The sequence below is a fragment of the Amblyomma mixtum genome, chromosome 9, assembly GCF_055824585.1.
Source record: "Amblyomma mixtum isolate Tamu chromosome 9, ASM5582458v1, whole genome shotgun sequence".
Classification (NCBI taxonomy): Eukaryota; Metazoa; Arthropoda; class Arachnida; order Ixodida; family Ixodidae; genus Amblyomma; species Amblyomma mixtum.
The window spans coordinates 47,903,291-47,910,091 of record NC_143020.1 but is presented as its reverse complement, the minus strand read 5'-3'; the positions used below and the strand labels follow the sequence as shown (position 1 = coordinate 47,910,091).

Below are 6,801 nucleotides of genomic sequence, written 5' to 3'. Positions count from 1 at the left end.
ATTCGTTTTTGGATGGCTGGCGGACATCCGCCGGCGGATGTCCGAGGAGTATCCGTAAACATCCCTCTTGGGATGTGAGCTTACATGGGATATATAATTTGTTTTCCCTCAGACGAACATTTTAAAACAAATTCTATTTTGCCAAAGCCAAAATTCATACAATCACATTTCTACCACCAACTAGTTTAATATTCAGATTGATTAAGATCACTCAACTATGGTGTTGATGTTAAAGAACCAGAATTAAACGAATCGCTTGGCTTTCTGGCGCCAGTGCTCATAATTAACGCCCTTTTATCCTGCAGCACTCCTTCGAGGTAACCGAGGCATGTAGCCATGCATGCTGCCTTCCATGAAAACAAACCCTAATAAACTCCTACCAGGGGCCGCGGCCATAGAAACTCTATGGCCGCGGCAGAGCGGTAGCCTAAAAGTCAACCCAATCCAATCTATCAGCCAAGCCAATATTTGTAGCGCGATGGTCTATGGATGGTCTCGTTGGTTTTCGTCGCGTGGTGCTCCTTTCGACCTTTACTTTTGCTGCAATGTGCGGTTTGTTCGCTCTGTGGTTGCTTGGCTGTGCTACAAATGTGTTGTGTCATCTACGCGCTCGAAAAGACGTTCGTTTGATTCTGAAGCTCTCGTGAAAAAGCTCCGGTGTCGCCTGACCCCTTGCCGAGACATGCTTTGTTGCTTTGGATGAAAGAAGCAGCCATGGTGTTAACACTTGCGAGGTAAGTAACTTTGCTTGAAAATTACTTTCAGGGTGTTGCTGTGGGATGACTAAACCGCATTAACGCAGCTGTACTCTGTTGCGCTACTTGTTTGCCACGGAGTGGAAATTGCAAGCACTATGCATTAGCTGCCGCAAACGTGTTTCTCGTGTTTGTGAAAAAAAGTTGAGACGGTGTGTAGTTGCATATGGTGTGAATCTTAAGGCAATTGCGCGTAGGTTCATAATTGCGATAAAACAGAATGCACGAAAAGCAAAGTGCCAGGATGGTGTTAGTTTTTCAGTGCTTCGCGACTTAGTTTTTCTTACTTTTCTGTTGCCTTTGCAGTGTGGATGTGGCCCGGCTACCGAGTGTATTGGTGCCTACATTAATTATGCCAAGCCGTGGAAAGCACAGGTAGGTTGAAAATGTCATATAAAAGTTCTCCATACTTCCACAGCTTATCAATTTATTTATTAGGCTTGCCAAATGGAAGTCTCCAACCATCCACTCACTACACAGTACTTTGCACTGTGCAGTGGCATTGTTTAGGACAGCTTAACTGTTGTGTTAAATTTGCGAGCTTCAGTCACATTTTTCACTTACTTCCCAATCACTGAGTGCAATGAGCTCTTGCAGTGCTTTGGTATAACTTTGCCAAACATGTTATGCCCACAGGGCTCAATGCTGAGCCAGATAGCAGGACCATATATGACACCCCTAGAGCCACATGTTCCTGGATTGTGACCAGACCTCTCTTCCTTACTCCTGTGCCGCTGTAGATCATCAAATATGCTGTCAGTGCCCTGATGCGTGATTCATCAGTGAACCCTGTGGGCATTGTAGTTTCGACAGAGATTGTGTTTTGCTGCATCGTTGACAACGTGCAGTATAAGGTGCTCTCTCATACTTTATTTTCTTGTCCATACAGTGTGGATGTGACTGACCTAAGCTAGCAGCTATATACTAGTACCTGCAGCTTACAGCAGCAACCTTCAGGTAAGTTTGAACTACAGTGCAAGTTTGACCCTGTCACATAATGGATACTTTCATTCTGTTTGCTCTGTGCAGCGGAGGGTATCTAGCTATACTGCAGTGTACTTGTACAATAATGGATAAAAATTTGTGGGATGAGGGTTCTTTGTGAAACATTTTCTCTGTGCTGTTAGCCAGAGCAATTTAATCAAAAGCCTAGAACCAGGAGGGGACATGGATACTCGATCTTATTGAACAAATTTTAGCTGACTGCCTGGCGAGGCAATGCAAAAATAAATATTTTCGGAAAATCGACATCCAGCAAACTTTTCTCTATGAGTGTACCTTGTGCCCAACCTAAGTCATTAGCTAGCTTGCAACGATGTGGTAAGGATCCCTACTCTTGCACTTGAATTTTTTTGACCATCAGTGTGGAAGTGACTGCCTGTGGGAGTAGCTGTGGTGTCTTGCAATGTAAAAGACAAAAGAGCTACTACTGGGGCGAGTTGGAAATACATATTTGAAGGAATTGGTGAGCGCTATAGAAACACTGAAAAGGGACAAACGCACAGGACGAAGCGCTTTCTAACTACTGTTTAATCTCAGAAGAAACAGGACTATATACACACATTTGACGACAAGAATGAAGGAAAAACAGGTAAAAACTACGCGCGCTTACAACAGTCGAAGATTACTGTCCTTGAGGGAGGTTAATTCTGTTCCCCCTAACATCACTGAAGGGGAGCTGACGCATTGCTTATCTGGTTTGGTTTGGTTTGGAGCAATGTGCATTGCAAAAGCTTTGATAATTTCTCGTTCCCGTCTGTTTCTAGCCCTACCTATTATCTTGGTGTTTTTTTAGCAAAGGTATGCATTTACAGTGTGCGAAATGAGGTGCCAGATTCCCGGACTTTGCAAGTTGTTCACTTGATCTTTCGTGTTCCTGGAGCCTCTTGTTAAGGCATCTTCCCGTTTGCCCTGCGTAAGTTTGTTGGCAGCTGAGCGGAATGCTGTAAATGATGTTTTCGTCACACTTTACATAGGTGTTTTCGTGTTTGATGCTGCACCCAGGTTTCTTTTTGTGGTCTTCATTCTCGTTGACCTTTTTACGCATTCCAATGAGCTTATTGGCAGCTGAAAATACCACCTGGACTCCGTACTTGTTAGCTGTCCTCCTTATTCTGTGGGAGATATTGTGAACATACGGCATCACGGCAGGGCGTCCCTCGTAGCTCATTTTCTTAGTTTTGTGGGACCCAGTAACTTCTCTTAGTAAGCTTTCAGCAATGCCGCAAAGTAACTGCTCTGGATAACCGCTCTCCTTCAATTGGGAGACCTGTTGGTCTACGCTGTGAATTATCGACTGGGGGCAAGATTTTTTTATAGCTGGTTTCAGGCAAGACGTAGCTACAGCTCGCTTTACAATTCTGGAATGACTGATAATTCACAGCGTAGACCAACAGGTCTCCCGATTGAAGGAGAGCGGTTACCCGTAGCAGTTACTTTGCTGTACTGCTGAAAGCTTACTAAGAGAAGTTACTGGGTCCCACAAAACTAAGAAAACGAGCTACGAGGGACGCCCTGCCGTGATGCTGTATGTTCACAATATCTCCCACAGAATAAGGAGGGCAGCTAACAAGTACGGAGTCCAGGTGGTTTTTTCAGCTCCCAATAAGCTCATTGGAATGTGTAAAAAGGTCAACGAGAATGAAGACCACAAAAAGAAACCTGGGTGCAACATCAAACACGAAAACACCTATGTAAAGTGTGACGAAAACGTCATTTACAGCATTCCGCTCAGCTGCCAACTAACTTACTTAGGGCAAACAGGAAGATGCCTTACGAGGCTCCGGGAACACAAAAGATCATGCGAACAACTTGTGAAATCCGGGAATCTGGCACCTCATTTCGCACACTGTAAATGCATACCCTTGCTAAAAAACACCAAGGTAATAGGTAGGGCTAGAAACTGACGGGAACGAGAAATTATCGAAGCTTTTGCAATGCACGTTGCTCCAGATAAGCAATGCGTCAGCTCCCCTTCAGTGATGTTAGGGGGAACAGAACCTACCTCAAGAATAGTAATCTTCGGCTGTTGTAAGCGCGCATAGTTTTACCTGTTTTTCCTTCATTCTTGTCAGCGCGTGTGTTCCTCCCTCTTCTGTGTATATGAAGTCAAATGCGTGTATTTAGACATGTTTCTTCCGAGATTAAACAGTTGTCCTGTGTGTTCATCCCTTTTCCGTGTTTTTATAGCGCTCACCAATTCCTTCGAGCTTGCAGTGTATACGCATTTTTCATGAACTGGTACAAAGCTTTGCAGTGGGGCATTTGTTTTTGCAGTTTTTTTTGGAACAGCAAAATATTTTGTATTGCAAGAAATATTCTCACCTCTGTTGCTTACAACTTACTAGTTGTTCAAGATGTAAACATGCTTTCGGAGCTGCAGATGACTAATTTACTTGGCACGGTGGAGTTACTGCATACAACTGAATGGTGTCTGTCAAATTCGCTTGCTTTAATGACATATTCTGAACTTAATGTTTACTGTTTTCTGCAGAAGACGTCCCCGGCTTGTCTACAAATTCATCATGGCCTGTACAGTATCCTTCCTGATGCTGTGTATGGCCGGCTTGATGAATTCCTCATGAAGACTGAAGACGGCATTTATGTCATAATAAAATCATCCCGACTGATATGCTTTGCCATTTTGGTCGATTGCTTTACAGATTCATGCAGATTACATACAGCAAGGTGTATGTCCGATTTCAGACACTGCGGGCTTTTAATAAGCCCAGTGGCCCTGGGAGGTGCACTGATTGGTGGTTGTAGTTCTGGCTTGCCTCATAATGGTGAAGAATGCATTACCTGCAAATATCCTCAAAAGATCCGCCGGCGGATATCCGAGATGGATATCTGTTGGCAGTCTAAATAATTATATTTGTACCTCCGTCGGAGGTCCGTGCGAGAGCCGTTGGACGTCGGCGGATCTCCCACGGATATCCGTATATCCAGTAAAGGACATACCTCGGACGTCCATTGAATGTACACTGGTTGATTGGGGTCCATTGACCAATTCTGATGCATTCGCGCATAGACGCACAGATACCCGTACACACACGTGGTCCACATACACACGCACACCGTGGTCATTATATGTTTTTAAAATTCTTATTATCTTATGTTGATCTCGCTCAACGTTTTTGTTGACGCTTTTCTGCTGCCTTATTTCCTGATAAACTAGCATGAAATTGTCGAAATCGTAAGGTTAGGCAACTATCTAGTGTTTGTTATTGTAGAAGACACGATTCCAGCGCCGCTGTGAACATCGCCGCTCCGCAAACAATGGATGTTTATTTTTGTAGCCCCGGCCTCTTCGGGGCGGCAGATATGTAAAATAAAATGTCAATTTCATCGCTGCTTGGCTCCTTCGCGGTTGCCGCAAAGTTTTGCTCTTTACTCTAACGCCCGTTAGTCCATAGTTGCGGATTTCGCACCCGTATAGTTATGGAAATAATTGCGCCCACACCAGACAGGACATGCAAATAGACGCACACAGACGCAACAAGGGGCACATGCAAGTATTGTCTTAGGTGGACGCAATTATTTCCACAAAAGTATGCAGTACCAACACGCCCAAAATGTAACGCTGTTCCAACTCTAGCTGCTGCGTTTCCTGAGCGGTATTGGCAGTGAGATTGCCCAAAAGCTTGGGTTATTAGTTTTATCTCTTTGTCCACGTGACCCTGGGCTGTCATTATTATCCGCACAGAAGAAAAGGGAAAAAAATATTACACAGGAGGTTAGTATGGGCAAAGAAACTAGGAAGCTAATGAGCTCAGTGATTCAGGGATGGCTTCTATTTCAGGTTGCATTTTTTCCCATCAGTCAGCGATATTCTAAATGGGCTTGCTTTTAAAGCGGGGCTACGTTCTCGGCAAAGCTTACCATTGGCTTAACTTGTTTCGTTTCGATATCATTTTGGGCTTTTGTCAGTTCTCACTGCTATATAGATAGAGAGAACAGCAATGACGCAGACGAAACCAGTGAGCGCAATGCCATTAATCTGCTTTAAGTAAGGTCATGAACAGTCAAAGTGATATAGGTTACAAACCTTAAATATTTTCTCATCAGTCATTTCACACCGCCCTCAGTCGGACTGTTGCTGAAGTTTCCGTACGTAGAAATCTTCGTAATTTATGGTAAGAATGTATTTTTGGAAACACGAAAATATCTAAAGTGTAATCAAGTTTCAAACAATTTTATTGTTCGACTGGCTGCCTCAAAAACTGTTGAGCGTCATCTGCTGACGGGAGCCGCTAGAAATAGTTATACTGCCCGCAGCTCCCCGAAGAGCGCTGTAAAAGCTGGCTTAGTGGCCGCTTTAGGAAACGATTCATCCCCCCCCCCCTCCCCACACACACTTTCTCATTGAGCACTAAATCACAGAGAGAACCATCATCGCGTGTGAAAAAAGGGACAAATTGAAAGAATAAAAGAGTCATTGGATTCAGTCGATTTTGTTTGCCTAAATACTGCAGCATAGATCAAGATAGTACGACGAATTCAAGAGAAATGCGAGTAGATAATGATGTCTATATTTTAGTCGCTCCCCTGTTTTTCGCACGTTACTGGAGGGGCTGGTTTTCTTTGGCAACCTTACCGGCCCTCTAGACGGCTCAGGGTATTTCAAGACCGGTCGAAGATGGTAGCCTCGAGACCTCGGTGATGAGTGCAAGATCTCTCGCAATAGGCGAGAGGCAGAGTGTGTTTGCGAAGGTGATAGCACTCTAAAGTATAGAGTCAGGTTCCAAATGCAAAATTAACAGGACCGCTTGCATATCGCCTTTTCTCCAGCTGGAAACTAATCCCTCTACTGAGGGTGATTGACTGCGTAGCGTGTGGTTTTTGCGGCTGATTAAATACCAGCACACAATAACAGCCAAAAATAAAGTCAGTTGATAAATAGAATTCAGCGCAAAAAAACAAACATGGGACTAAGAAAGAGACACAGAGACGTTCACGAGCGCTAACTACCAACTGTTTATTCATGCTGAAGTACAGGGGATATATAGGAAGGGAATGAAGAGCATGCGCGTAGAGAGGTACAGAT

The 6,801-nt window shown here is 44.1% G+C and overlaps 1 long non-coding RNA gene across 1 annotated transcript; it reads left to right on the top strand.

The window, feature by feature from the left end:
• The first annotated feature begins 780 nt into the window (after positions 1 to 780).
• On the top strand, positions 781 to 4,418 carry LOC149328916 (uncharacterized). Its single transcript, XR_016285809.1, has 3 exons — positions 781 to 1,130; positions 1,645 to 1,712; positions 4,249 to 4,418. It is a non-coding gene; the product is annotated as an uncharacterized LOC149328916 (long non-coding RNA).
• The last annotated feature ends 2,383 nt before the right edge of the window (positions 4,419 to 6,801 follow it).